At 37.3% G+C, this 14,489-nt stretch overlaps 1 long non-coding RNA gene across 2 annotated transcripts in view; it reads left to right on the forward strand.

Annotated features, from left to right (window-relative positions):
- LOC148116397 (uncharacterized) overlaps positions 1-8,081 on the forward strand; it is a 51,036-nt gene extending 42,955 nt beyond the window's left edge. For both annotated transcript variants that reach the window (XR_015728550.1, XR_015728549.1), the window contains exon 4: positions 6,578-8,081. This is a non-coding gene — a long non-coding RNA (uncharacterized LOC148116397). The remainder of the gene's footprint in view (positions 1-6,577) is intronic.
- Positions 8,082-14,489: the final 6,408 nt, after the last annotated feature.

A 14,489-nucleotide genomic window follows, 5' to 3' on the forward strand; every position in this document is an offset into this window, starting at 1 on the left:
AAAATTTTTGAAGCCCACTCCTGTATGTAACCTTAATCAGAATAGAGCTGAAGGGACCCTATACCATTTCAGACAGGTGGCTGTCCAGTCTTTTCTTAAAAACCTTAAGTAATGAAGCACCCACAACTTCTGAAGGCAAGTTGTTCCACCACTTAATTATTTTCACTGTTAGGAAGTTTCTCTCTAATTCCAGGTTGCTTCTCTCCTTAGTAATGGATTAGTTTCCATCCATTGTTTCTTGTCTTGTCTTCAGATGCTTTGGAAAATAAGCTGGCCCCCTCTTCTTTGTGGTGGCCCCTCAAATACTGGAATACTGCTATCATGACACCCCTAGTCCTTCTTTTCTCTAGACTGGCCATACCAAATTCCTGCAACTGTTCTTCATATGTTTTTGTCTCAAGACTTTTAATCATCTTAGTTGCTCTACTTTGCACTTTTTCCAAAGCCTCAACATCTTTTTTGTAATGTGACCAAAACTGGATGCAGTATTGTTGCCTTATTAAGGTTTTATAAAGTGGTTCTAATACTTCACGTGATTTTGATTCTATGCCTCAGTTTATACAACCAAGGATTGTATTAGCTTTTTTGGCTGCTGCCACACTGGCTCATATTTAAGTGATCGTCCTCTAGGACTACAAGGTCCCTCTCAAAGTTACTGTTTTTGAGCCAGGTTTCACCTAATCTGTTTTCCGGTCTAGGTGCAAAGCCCATTGTTTAAGTCTGTCAAGATCTCCCTGGATCCTGTCAAGAACTTCTTGTCTTCTGGGGTGTTGGCTATTCTTCCCACCCTTCTAGTCATATGAGAAAGCCCATTCAGTCCATCCTATGTTTCCCAGTGTTCCCATATACACAAACCTACACAGATTCCACAGAAGGGCACAGCAGAATGTGCTTACGCTGATACCGATGCAACATGTTTGTTACACAGAAGAAAATGAAGATGCCTCTATGGGCACCAGGGGTAAAGAGGTTTGTTTATTTAGTTGATTTGTGTAGCCGCCCTTCTCAAAGAAGCGACAAAGAATTCCTGAAAAACTGCTTTGCATGTTTTCCATATCTTATATCTTCTATGCAAATAGGCAACTCTCTAATCTGGATTGCCATGTGAGGTTAAATTACATGGACTGGTCTGTTTTCCTGCCCACTCCTGTTACTTAGCTTTTCATCTTTAACAAAATGAATGCAGAGAAAATATTCCTGGATTGTTTGTGGACAGAATACGCTGACCTATCTAAAATATATGAGCTGTTTGAGACATTTTTTTCCTCAAAAGTAAAAGTGCTCTAGGTGTCACAGCATGGTGGAGTCTCCGCAGGGCTGTGTTTTTTTTTTTGCTCGGCAGTTCTGATTGTGTAATCATACAACATTCTCATTCCAGGAAGTTCTGTATAAAAGAAACAAACTCTGGGAAAAACCTGGATCATGAGTGCCCAAGATCCACTTTTATTGTTAAAAACGAAAAAGGACAAGTCAAGAGCTTCAGCCAATCGATACATACATACAAACATACATACATACATACATACATACATACATACATACATACATACATATATATGTGTGTGTGTGTGTGTGTGTGTGTGTGTGTGTGTGTTTTTCTTCTAGCCAGGTTTTCCCTACGTAGCCAAGGTTTTTTTGTAGCTCCAGCTCAGTAGAATCACATCTACTCGGTTCTGGGCTTTTTTCCTTTCTAACACCTAGCAAGCTCTAACTGCTAGGTGGGAGACCTAAATAGATCCATTTCTAGCTCGTTAGCTGTCATCAGTAGGCCACACCCATATCTTATGTATCCTCCCTGTAAAGGTACAGTATCAATTTTCTTACTTCTTCATAGGGTTTATGTGTGTTTTTCTTCTAGCCAGGTTTTCCCTACGTAGCCAAGGTTTTTTTGTAGCTCCAGCTCAGTAGAATATATATAATCTGTAGAAATTTCCCTTCATTCCAAATTGTTGAGCTGAAGGGAGTTAAACCACTGGTATATGAGAATAAACAGATTCTAGATTGGCCCAAAATTGAGCTCATTATAATGAAGGAATTTGAATGAACATTTGTGAGGTGTGCATGAGATTAAAGATTAATGACTAGCTTTCTGGCTGAGCTGCAGACTACAAATCTACAATGAAATAAGATTTCATGTTCATTATCTACTCTAACTAGTACATCTGGTTAACTTTTGCTTTTTTGTCTTTCACAAGCAATTTCTTTCAGAGAACAATCCTATATTTGAAAATATCCTCTCTTTCAAAAGTGAGAGCTGTACTGGGGTTCCTTTTGAGAGTCAGATGAGTTAAATGAGTGGGGCTGATGAGTTGGATTTGCAATACGGAGACACATTCATGCACATTAACACACATTCTCTCTGCCATTGGCGATCTCTCTCTTTCATTTATATATAACCACATATTTTTCTTATGATACAAACACAACTGAAGATGGGGGGGGGCGGGGGGGGGAAGGCTTTAAACCTTTTTCTCTCCTCCCCTTCCCTCCAGTGATGCACCTGGAGAACAGGCTGAGGAAGCACATATATTACTTGGGCCATCTTCTCCATTATAGTGAGTGTTTATTTAATTGCCACTTGTATTAATTTTACATTAGCAATTATGCATTCATTGGGATTTGCATCTTTTTTTTGCAAAGCCATGTAAAGTTTGTTTCCTTTCTTGATGCTATGTATGTGCTACTCTAGCAGTATCTGTTTGATTTTCAGATTAAAATTAGGCACCCAACCCAATTTCCTTTCTTGCTGAAAGCTAGACAGATACCTTCAGAAAATGCATACATTAATCAGGACAATCAAAATCTCTCTTGTTCACCCTGGTGGTCAACATACAACATTTAAACTTGTATAAAGAAGGGAATCATCCCTGAATGAATCATAGGCATGGCTAGGATTTTCCTATGTAGAACGATGTCCTGTATTGCATTATCTTTAAGTTTAGCTTTTGGGAGACCTGGTTTAAAAAGTCAGATATGGTCTGGAGTAACATGGATAAGTCAAAACAATGGCCAAAAATCCTATTTCTTCATTGGTAACAATAAAATTTATTATTTGAAATTAAATAACTACTAAAGCATATTTATCACTGGGTCAGGTGACCAATGTATAATGTTTCTGAACATATTGAAATCCCATCCTTTGACTTACAGTTACTTAGAATAATTCTTGCAATTATTAATTGGCACACGATATGACTTGAAAGCAAATACACCCTACAAATATAGTCCTTGATTTATAAGTGGTTGTTTAGCCATTGTTCAAAGTTGCAATAGACTCCTCAAAAGCTATTTATGACCCAATTTTACAGTTATGAACCCCCCCCCCCATAGTCATATGATTGTATTTTGGCAATCAACTCACCTTTACAGCCATTTGCAGCAACTTGTGGACACGTGATTGCAATTTTTGATGTTTTTTGCTTATTTCTGACCTTTGCTTCTGGTTGCCAGCCAAAAAAAAAAAAATGCCAATTGGTAAAATGGATTCACTTAATGACCCATGGCATTTGCTTAATGACTGCAGCATTCATTTGACTGTAGCATTTGCTTAAGGACCAACTGCAAAAAGTTTCATAAAATCAAGTCTGGTATCATGGTGATCTGTTTAATGACCACTACAACTTACAACAAAAATTCTGGGCTTGATTATAGGGTTGTAAGTCAAGAGCTATCTTTACCTATGTTCTTTCCCATTGTGGTGGAAGCAGTAAGCATGGATTTGAAATTGTCCATCCATGTTTTATTAATAGTTGAGGATATAATCCTAATAGATTGCAAACTATTTCTAGGAAAGGAATATAGTAGCCATGATTTGTGAGATGATTTTTATGGCTATCTTTTCTGATCAAAAACAGCATGTGCTGCATTCAAACAATATTCTTTAGCATGAACATTGTTTGCAAGTTCTAGTATTCCAGCTCAGCATATCCATATGAACTTGTTCACAGCATGACCAGGTAATGTGATCTAATGGATTAAGACTAGACTAACTCAGATTCAGGTCCACTGTCACCATAAAAAACTCAATGAAAGATTTGGAGTCAGTGAAGTAGGTTCAATGGACTATTGTGGCAGAAAAATATTGTAGAGGGAATGCTGGGCATGATACCTGGGCATGATACCAGGATCTAACCTGAATGGAAGGGAAAATGAGTTTTCAAACAAATTTAACAAGCAAACATAACTGTAGCATTATTTTGGTTTGCAAGATTCAGTGATGTCACTGGGGAGAAGAAATAAAGAATGTTCAGGATTGCTATTTTTGGCAAATGCTGCATTTTTGTCAAGACATCTGGTTACAGTTTTTATAATGTCCACAATTCATCAGTTGATGACTTATGGTTGAACATTTGAATTGTCCCCACCAAAAATAATTATGTCAGAATGAACATCAGGAGACAGAAGAGTCGCAGTGGCCAATCCAAACAAATTGTTCTCCTCATCTGATGTTATGGTGTTAGAGAAATAAATAGGCATTCTTTCTAGTGCCCAGCAGCATTATGAAGCAGCTGCTGTGCATACGTGCAGTAAAATTGGCATTCGGCTGACATATTTCAAGTACAGTTAGGACATGACTCATTGTTCAGATTTTCATCAGTTAACCTCATTGACATCAGTGGCACTGCAGAGGAACAAAAATCCTTATCATGTGTTTAGCACATGGTCAAAAGTATGTGTGTCCTTTGCCATCTTCTCTCATCTGCTCCTCATTAGGGCTTGAAAAGGAGAAGGAAGAAGAGAAAAGGGTAAAAGAAGAAGAGAGTGTGCGTGTTTAAAAATAGGTTTGCTAGTGCTTGTTGGTGAACTTCTTTTCATCTTCTTAATGATTCTTCTCATTCCTTCACTTTTTGCTTTCTTTGTTATTTACTGAAAAATCCAAAGTAATTTGAAATTGTGCATAATAGTCATACTACACAGCTGGATGTTTGATACTGAAGGTTCTTGATGAGACCATGTGCTGCATCAGTTTATCACTCTCTGGATCCTTCTTGGCTAGCACCAGAAATATTCAGGAGTAAATTACTGAAAAGAGATCTGGACATTTTAGCTTACTGTATTAACATTAGCAATTTAGCTTTGGAGCATGTTATTTTAATCTGGTGTAGTGGACATGGGTATTGCATTTTAGAAGATGGTTCAGTGTTTTTAAGCAAGGCTGCTTTGGCCTCTTGGAATGCAGTAAGACCAGTGTGTTGAAGCTGAGAAAGAGCGTTATCGTTGCCACTCCTCAGAATTTCCCTCCTGTTGCTGACAGATGCTTCTGGAGGAGAGATGAGAGAGACAGTGGGAATTTCCTTAGCTGGTGAGAAGACCTCATTTTCTCAGAACTTTGGACATACAAAAGGTCCCACGCAAAGAGACTCTGAAGATCCTGTTTCTGGCTGTTGTACAGATTGTACGTTCAGTGCTAATAACAACAGCAAAAACATGCTTGCACATGATTTGGACTGTGAGAATTCTGGCTCAGGCCAAGGAATCTATAGATTTATTTTGCTGCTAATATTCACACTTACATGCAGGTGCCCACAAAAAACATTACAGTTAAAATAAACTTGGAATATAACTCCTCTTAAACTGCAGTAAACTCCCTCTTGGAAATGAGAGTTGGATTGATTTCGCTTTGAGAATGGGGGGATTTTGGTGATATGTTTGATATCTTTTTTTTATCTTTTCTTATATATTTTTTAATGCAATGAAAGTATAAAAAACTTAAAGGGAAGATAAGAAAAGAAATAAAGGAAGGAAAAGAAGGAAGGTAGGAAGAAAATAAATAGTTCTGGATTTTGCTCTTCTGTGTATGTTTCTTTCTAGTCATTGTAATCTTACTCTTTTTCTTCCTTCTTCCCACCCTTACTTCGTATTGTCCTTTAACCCTTTTTAGTCCTCAAATCACAATTCATTTTTTTCTATCTTTTAACAAACAATCCATGTATATTTTCTAGTCTTTCAAAAAGGTCTTTATTGCTTTTTCCTGACAAATTGGTTAGCTTTTCCATTTCTGCAACCTGTTAATTTTATAAGCTAATCTTTTATATTCCAATCTTGCCTCGGTTATCATATACAGTGTTAATTTTCCATATTTCTTTTTAGTTCAATATCCATAAAGCACAACAGAAACAATTCTAGTGTCATTCAAATGCTAATCCACAATATCTTTTGCATCATTGTATGGATTTCCATCACAAATTTCTTTCTTTCTTTCTTTCTTTCTTTCTTTCTTTCTTTCTTTCTTTCTTTCTTTCTTCCTTCCTTCCTTCCTTCCTTCCTTCCTTCCTTCCTTTTACAAATCTACCATGCATGATATAAGGATCCCTCCTCCTTTTCACACTTCCAACACTGGTTTGATATTCCTTTATACATTTTTGACAGGTTGATGGAGTAATATTTTGTACATTTTTCAAATAGCATGTGTTTTGATTAAGGGTGTGCAAAAAGTTTGTTCCACGTTTTTAAGCAGTAATAATTGAAGCTGCTGGTTTTTTTCAAGTTTTATATTTCTCCAAATTTTGTTATACAGAAAGAGATAAAAATGGCCCTTTGCCATTTCCTTTTAAAAGAACGTTTCTTCTCATTACAGGAAACAACTTCTCCATTCTCCAATATGATGATGGATGGTTGGACCTTCAGCATGCCCTCTCCCTGCCAAATCCCCCAATATATATCATTTGGAAACTTTCTAAATCTGTTGTATCATTGAGAACATCCTGAGGCCCTTACTGTACAATGTACATGTTGTTTGAGTCTCATTCAGTTGCAGCCTTAGATTAGTTACCTTAGCATCAACGCCCCGCTTGGATTATTAAAGTGATTTCTTGCCTCATTGCTCATTGTGAACTATGCCACAAAACATTTAGGTTCGACTTTTTTGGGGGGGGGGGTTAGCAGTTTTTTTATGGTTAGTCATATTGGCTTCAGTGTTGATTAGATGAGTAAGCTCTCTCTCTCTGTTTCTCTCTGTCAAAAAGTGGAATGAGGAGCTTGTTGGAATATTTTAAAATATTCCTCCTAATTTCTTGTAAGAAATTCCTCATACATCCTATAAAAAGGCTGATGATCAGCGGACTAATGGAAGATTTTCCAGGTGAGGAGCAGAGGACACATTTGTGTTTCCTCTAGCCTGCCATACATATTCAGTTGAAACTGTAAACAGCATTATTCATACTATTAATAATAATACCGTTTCAGAAAATGAGGAGGGACACAGGAATTGAAAAAGGAGGAATTAACATGTTCGCACAGTGAAAGGGAAGAAAAAAAAGATTCCCTGTTTTGTTTTTTTGCTTTTATCATTTTGGTCCAATGCCTTCAGGGAAGACTTTGAAGTATATTCCTCACTGTATATAAATTAATAACTTGGTATTCCTTTACTTTTATTTTTCCAGCTTTCTACATTGACAGTTGGCAGTTTTATGCATTAGCTATGAATAAGGGTTGGGAATGAGTTGGAAAATGACTGCAGGAGAAATTGAAGCGAGCTACAGATACTGGTGACCACCTGGGTGTGTAAAGGCAGGATAGAAGAACTGAATTATTGGGTGGAAATCATAGTGAATATGATTTTGGTTGAATATTAAGGGACCTAATGGTAAAAGGAGTTCAGTGGTGCTATAGACTGCCTCAGGACACAATGGGCCTTTAAGCAAAGGCTGGAAAGTCTAGTTGCAGAAATTCCTGCCTTGAGCAAGTGGTAGAATTACAGTATATAGTCTCTAAGATCTGCTAAAATTCTATGGTTTTACAGTTCAAGCAACATAAAGTAAGTTATATCACCCCAAGGTCTCTACTTGCCATCTCTATTAAATATAAGTTTCAAGCCATTTTGAAAAAGTCACCTAGGTTTATTTTTATGCTAGACATCTTGTCTATTATTTTGTAACTTTATATACTTTTAAACTGATGAACTACAAGTGAAGCTGCTATTGGAATGAATTGAGAAATATTGGAGGCTGCTGTTAATTTTACTGTTGGATTTTGTTTGGTTGCGGTGCTTTCTGATGAATTGTAAACTTGGTCATTGGAAAGTGCCTTGAGTATTGTGGTTTAATATAAGGTAACATTGTAAATAAATAATAAATAACAAAGATCTTGAATTGTGTTCTTTATGTGTGCAAAGGGGATACTTTAAAAAGAGCAGCATTGAAAATCCTAGTAAACGAAGAATCACAGGTGTTTAAAAAAAAATGAAAACTAGCATTTTAAGCCAATGTAGTTAGTAAAGCACCAGAGAAATATGCTTATCAAAGGATTTGCTAATAGTAAGTTTAGCCTCTGAAGAATATGGGAACGAATATTCCCAAGGTTCTGTCCATTGCAATAAATCATTCAATTCATCCCCTGAGAGAATTATATTTCCAACAATCCATACTATTCCAGCAGGCTGCTAGACAGAACATAATACATGTATGTGCATGTCGCTCTGTGTGTGCATACGGTATGTGAATGTATATGTATATATATATTTATGTGTAAGTGTATGTGTGTATACATATGTGTGTAATCTTATATGCTAGTCTGCAGGTGTCAAACTTGATTTCACTGTTGCTTAAACCCAGTGGGGGCAGGGGGTGGGGAAAGGAGTTAGGTTATTTGCCCAATGAACATAAATCAAATAATCATTCTCCACAAACTAGAATGGAATTAAGCACATTAAAAGACAGCCATATAAGAATGGAGTTGCATACATGCAGAGATGTTTACAGAAAGGAGGTGTTATATAAAAAATAAAGATGGTGGCCATAATTATGTAATGGAATCTCTACAGCTTGATTTTTTTTTTAAATAATACCTCATTGTGGTTTCTTTCTTTCTTTCTTTCTTTCTTTCTTTCTTTCTTTCTTTCTTTCTTTCTTTCTTTCTTTCGCTTTGCACTCCTAGGAGATTCTACAACCTTTAGGTTATAAATGTTTCCTAGGGATTTCAGATCACTAGCACCTTCTTCATATGTAGTCTGCTCAAATGTTGTTGGTATAGAAAAGTTGTACAAATCCTTCAGGAGAAATATTTGAGAATGTGTGGAGATAAGATTGGTTTAAGGAATTTGAGGACACCATGCAACATTAGGCATTGAGCCCCTGCCCCATACACACAGCCCTAAACTAACATTGCACAATCAAGTGAGTCTTTTGCATCCAAAAGCTTTTGACAGTCTATGTACTACAGAGAATGAAAATCAGTTTGACAAATTGTTTACATATTTTTTAAAACAATATGTGTGGCTTATGTTCATCATATCCTAGGCAATGATTTTAGACAGAAATCCACAATAAGCAAAACTTTAAATCACATGTGAGAGTAGATTAGCATACATTTATGAAATGTGTTGGACAAAAATATCTTCCCTTCCAAACCCCAGTGATTAATTGAAACAGAGGCAACTTCCTTCTTACTTATCAATTGGTGTTCTAAATGAAATGAATTAAAAAATAATCAAAATAATTATTACAGTTTTATTACAAGGGGGAACCATTATTCTTTTTCAAAACATCTCTTAATAAGAAGGGGATATATCAGGGATGTGGTGATGTGCCATTCAGGCAGAATGTGCAATTCCCTTTTTTTTTTTTTTTTTTGTGGTGAGTTCTCTGGTGTAGAAGAGAGTTAATAAAAGAGTGTGTTAACCCTGAAGGAAAAAAAAAAGAAATGTGTTGGTATCTTTTTTTTTCTAGGCTGCATTAATTTTCAGGGCAATTTGCATTCCTCTCATAGAGCTTTTCAATAAACAGCTAACTCTGATCTATAATACAGTCAGTTTGAACAAGGAAGGTTTCAAAAGGTTTATCCATACAGCTAAACTGAGCCTCAGTCATCTTTGTGCACAAAACACCCACGTAGGCTATTTGTCTTGGACTTGAGTGTTTGGCAGGAAGCCTGACTTAAGCCTTCAGAATGAGAGCTTAGTGAAAAATGCTGGCATTCACTCTGAGTTTAATGTCCACAGCTGACCCCACCCACTGTACTTAGCTGCAAGGTTTTTGGCAAGCATGCACAAACCACAAGACAAGTTTTATCATCTGGTAAACCTGTCGCTTGAAAAAAAAAAGGGGGGGGAAGTTTTCAGTAAAATATTTCAACAATTATAGCACACTTTAATTAGGTGCATAGCACATAATTAGGGCTGTTTTATAATGTATAGGGTTTCAAACAAGCAAACATCACATTCTAGATGGATTTAGCACTGCTGCCTTTTAGAACAACTGCTTAATGCAGCTTAATACTCTACCTATGAATCTGCATGTGCTTCAGACCCAAAGGTTGGCAGAATGGAAGAGAGGGCTAGAGCTATCCACAGTACTATGAATCATTTTTTTAGACTTTCTATATTTAGGCTTCTGAGGCTGTGTTGTTTGGATCTGTTGTTTGGAGATTATTGTTTTTTAATAATCCCATATTGAACTGACACTAGATGCTTTATTTAATAACTATAGTATTCTGGGAAAGGATTTCTCGATTTTATGGAATAACAAACTTGCTCTCAGTTTATTGCTTATAAAAAAAATTTGATGGAAAATAGGATGAAATGGAAATCCTTCTATAAAAACATGAAGGAGTTATATGATCTGAAGAGAAATCAAGAGTCTGGTTGGAAACCTTTCCCAGGTCACTTTATTTTGATCACCATTATTGTGTTCTTCCTAAAAAGACTAATCACCTTGTGATATGCTCAGTGTTTCTTTCCATGAGTATGTCTACATCTCGGTAGTGCATATCAGTGACCGAGGTTCCGTTGTGTTATTGGTAGAAAGTTATTGGTGTAAAGCTGTGGCAAAAAGTTGATAGACCAGAAAGCAGTGAACTATATTGTTTTTTTAAAGAACATTTCCAAGAACATTGATGTGAATTAGTTTACGAGTTTATTTCCAGATTGAGTAAAGCAACCAAACATAATTTATTGTAACTTCTGGCACATGAAACAAATATGCCTTCTCACTAGTCCTACTTAGCCATAAACCATGGTGGCACAGTGATTAGAATCAGTGGAGGGTTACTCCAGGTTCGGACTGGTTTGTAAGAACTGGTAGTAAAACAGGTGGGAGGCACCGCCCCGGATGTTGTCATTGCTGATCTGCGCATGTGCAGAAGCAAGGCGCACATGCGAGTGATCCCATTGCAAACCGGTAGTAAAGGTAAGTAGAACCCATCCCTGGTTAGAATGCAGCATTGCAGGCTATCTATGCTCACAGCCCGGAGTTTGATCCTGATGGGTTCAAGGTTGATTCAGCCTTCCATCCTTTTGAGGTTGGTAAAATGAGGAGCCAGATTGTTGGGGGCAATATGCTAACATTTGTAAACCACTTAGAGACTGCTATAAAGCACTGTGAAGTGGTATATAAGTCTAAGTGATATTGCTATTGCTACTTCGATGATTTGGCTTCGACAATTTGGTCAAGAAAAGAGTTTGAGACTTGGAACTATTCTTTCTCTATATTCCATAAAGCCTTAGCGTTGGTTAGCAGCTGTTAAAAGGTGTTTCAGAATTATCATGCTGAATATTTGAAATAGACAATTGCTAAGCTTTGTCATAAGGAGTGCAGTGAAAACAATGGGATAAGTTTAAATATAAAGAAAATCAAACTAATCACAATAGAGTATGACAACCAGAACTGACAATGAAGCTATTGCTGTGTTGGGTAGCTTCTGCCTTTTAGGATTAATTATCAACAATAAAGATTCCAGCAGTTAAGAATTATTCTGCAGACTACAGCTTGGGAGAGTAGCAATGAAGGCCTTAGAAAATATATTAAAATGCCAAGAAGTGCCTATACCTACAAAGATCAGAATCATGTCAGTAATGGTTTTCCCTGTGATGATGTATGAAAGTGAAAGTTGGACTTCAAAGAAGCAGAATAGAAAGAGTATTGATGCTTTTGAACTTTGGGGTTGGAAGTTGGAGAAGATTCTTGAGAAAAATATGAAACAAGAAAACAAACATCAGTTATCGAACAAATCCCATTAGCTGTGTCTTCCTCCAGAGAAGGATGAAGACAATATTCATGTCTTACTTAAGTCCCGTTTCAGTTTGTACTAAGCACTCAGGTGGATGCTATTCATCTGGGATTAATGCTGTCCTCTGTTCCCCATAGTGCTGTGGGGCAACCATGGGCTTGGGAAGTGGAGCTTTACATCCTGCTTTAGTAGAAGTGCAAGGAATGGTTCTGTAGGTTTTGTTTGGAGCTGTGAGCAAGTGGTTTCTCATTGGCAGGAACTCTTACTTTCTCTCTCTGACTAGATAGCAAGGAGCTTCTATGCTATGTAGATTTCCTTCCATTATTTTAGTTATTCAAGGATTGGCTTTGCCATTCTCCCTTTATGGTGGTTTAAATTAGGCAGTTGATTACCCCCTCTCCCAGGGATGAAATCAAGCAATTTCTCACAGGTTCTGGAGAACCAGTAGTGGAAATTTTGAGTAGTTCAGAGAACTGGCAAATACCACATCTGGCTGGCCCCAGTGGGGTGGAAATGGAGATTTTGCAATATCCTTCTCTGGAGTGGGGTGGGAATGGAGATTTTGCAGTATACTTCCCCTGAAGGGGGTGGGAATCAAGATTTTGCAGTATCCTTCTCCTGCCACATCCACCAAGCCACGCCCACCAAGCCACACCATGTCCAAGCCACGCCCACAGAACCAGTAGTAAAAAAAATTGGATTTCACCACTGCCCTCTCCCCATGTTTCAAAAGAAACTGCAGTGAAGAGGAAACAAGGAAGGGGACACAGTATTAGCTAACTACAATTTTCAATGTTCACTCCTTTGCCAGCTAAAGGAAGGGAAGATAAGGAGACTTTTTTGGGTACTGCAAAAATTCTGTTGAGGACTAGGCTGATGAAGCCAGCAATCTATGGAAGCAGCCTGGTGTATAAATGTAATCAGGACTCAATCCTTATCTCTGACCTTGGAAGAAATAGTAATGTTATGAAAGCCACTGCTCTTTGGTTTGGAAGGACATTTGTTATTCAGGGATACAGTCTCTTAAATTTTATAAACTTAATAATATTAATAAGATTTTTTAATAGATGCTATTAGGTCAAATCCTTTAACAGAGGGTACCACCTCTTTTTGAACTGTTCAGCAACTGCATCTTTTTCTAGGCTCATTCAGCTGCTTTGGTCTCGATGAAGACACCTGGGAGAACTTTGAAAGCAGCTGCCTGTGCCTGAAAGAGACTCAGTTGCTTTAACGGAACAAAAAGAGGGGCTCTGTACGTGCTTTGGGGTGTTCCAAAGCACCTCCTGGATTGGCTTTACACAGATCTAATTATTACCGTGCACATCCTAGGGGGCCCAGTTGAATTAGTTGTTCTGGAAGGCTAAAAAACATCCTTAGAAATCTTTGCCAGATTCTACTTAACCGTCATTTTCATTCCTAAATAACAAATATTTGCTGCTAGGCTAAAAGTGTCTCTAAAAATGTATACCAGAAATGTCTACTTTTAATATCCAGGTTAAGAAGCCATGAAAATGAAATATGTACTGAAAAGTCAGTTGGGAGAGAAGAGGCCTTCAGCTATTGTAAGCTTGCCAACTGAGTACTTTAAATTTTGATTCTAAGCTTTCTCCCATAATTGTCACCTATATGTTGAAGGATACCATTTAGGTGTGGGTTTTGCTTGATTGCTGAGAGCACTTAAGAAGACACTTTTTATCCATGCAGATTTGAATTATTGCTTTTCCAGCTGGAATCAGTTGGCTGGAAGAATCAGCAGAAAGTTTTTCATTGAGTTAAGTGACTCTTTGATGATTTCACTAAAAACAATAGTTTTAATTAGTGGGTTCCAACCTGAAGTCCTTTCTTTACAAAATAAGCTAAAAGTATTTTTTACATGTGTGAACTTTCAGAGAAATAAAAACTTATAAAGTATCTATATTAAAAATGTTCATCTATAGAAAGAATTTTATTAATATACTTTTTCTAATTTAAAATCCCTTTTCTATTATGAAAGACAATAGAGAATGACTCACAAAACATCTGGTGCTCCATTAAGGTTTGCACTGTTTTAATCCTAGTGTAATTTTTGCTTGCTTCAAATAACTTTGGGTTTATCAGTTGTGCCTTCTCCTGGACTGGGAGGTCCTAATCAGCATCACTCATGCTCTATGACAGTGGTGGGTTGCTCCCGGTTCTCTCCGGTTCTTGCGGACCAGTAGTAAAAGTGGTGGGAGGCTCCGCCCACCCACCACGACAACATATTTGGTGTTCTGTGCATGCAGAAGCGCAAGCGTGCGCGTGCGTGAACGAAGTAAGTGCACACACACACTCCCATTGTGAACTGGTAGTAAAGATAAGTAGAATCCACCCCTGCTCTATGAGCTCTGCTGGGACTACTGTAATGCAGTCTACATGGGCCTACCCTTGGAGACCATTTGAAAGCTTCAGCTGGTATGTACAGGAGCAATGGTAATAAACTTTGGATAATGAAATAGAAGGCATATAATTTTAATTAAATAATTAATAGATAAATGGTACTGGATTTTTGACAGATGTGTCACCACTAT

This window comes from Pantherophis guttatus, chromosome 1 (assembly GCF_059756535.1).
Source record: "Pantherophis guttatus breed Tessera chromosome 1, ASM5975653v1, whole genome shotgun sequence".
NCBI lineage: Eukaryota > Metazoa > Chordata > Lepidosauria > Squamata > Colubridae > Pantherophis > Pantherophis guttatus.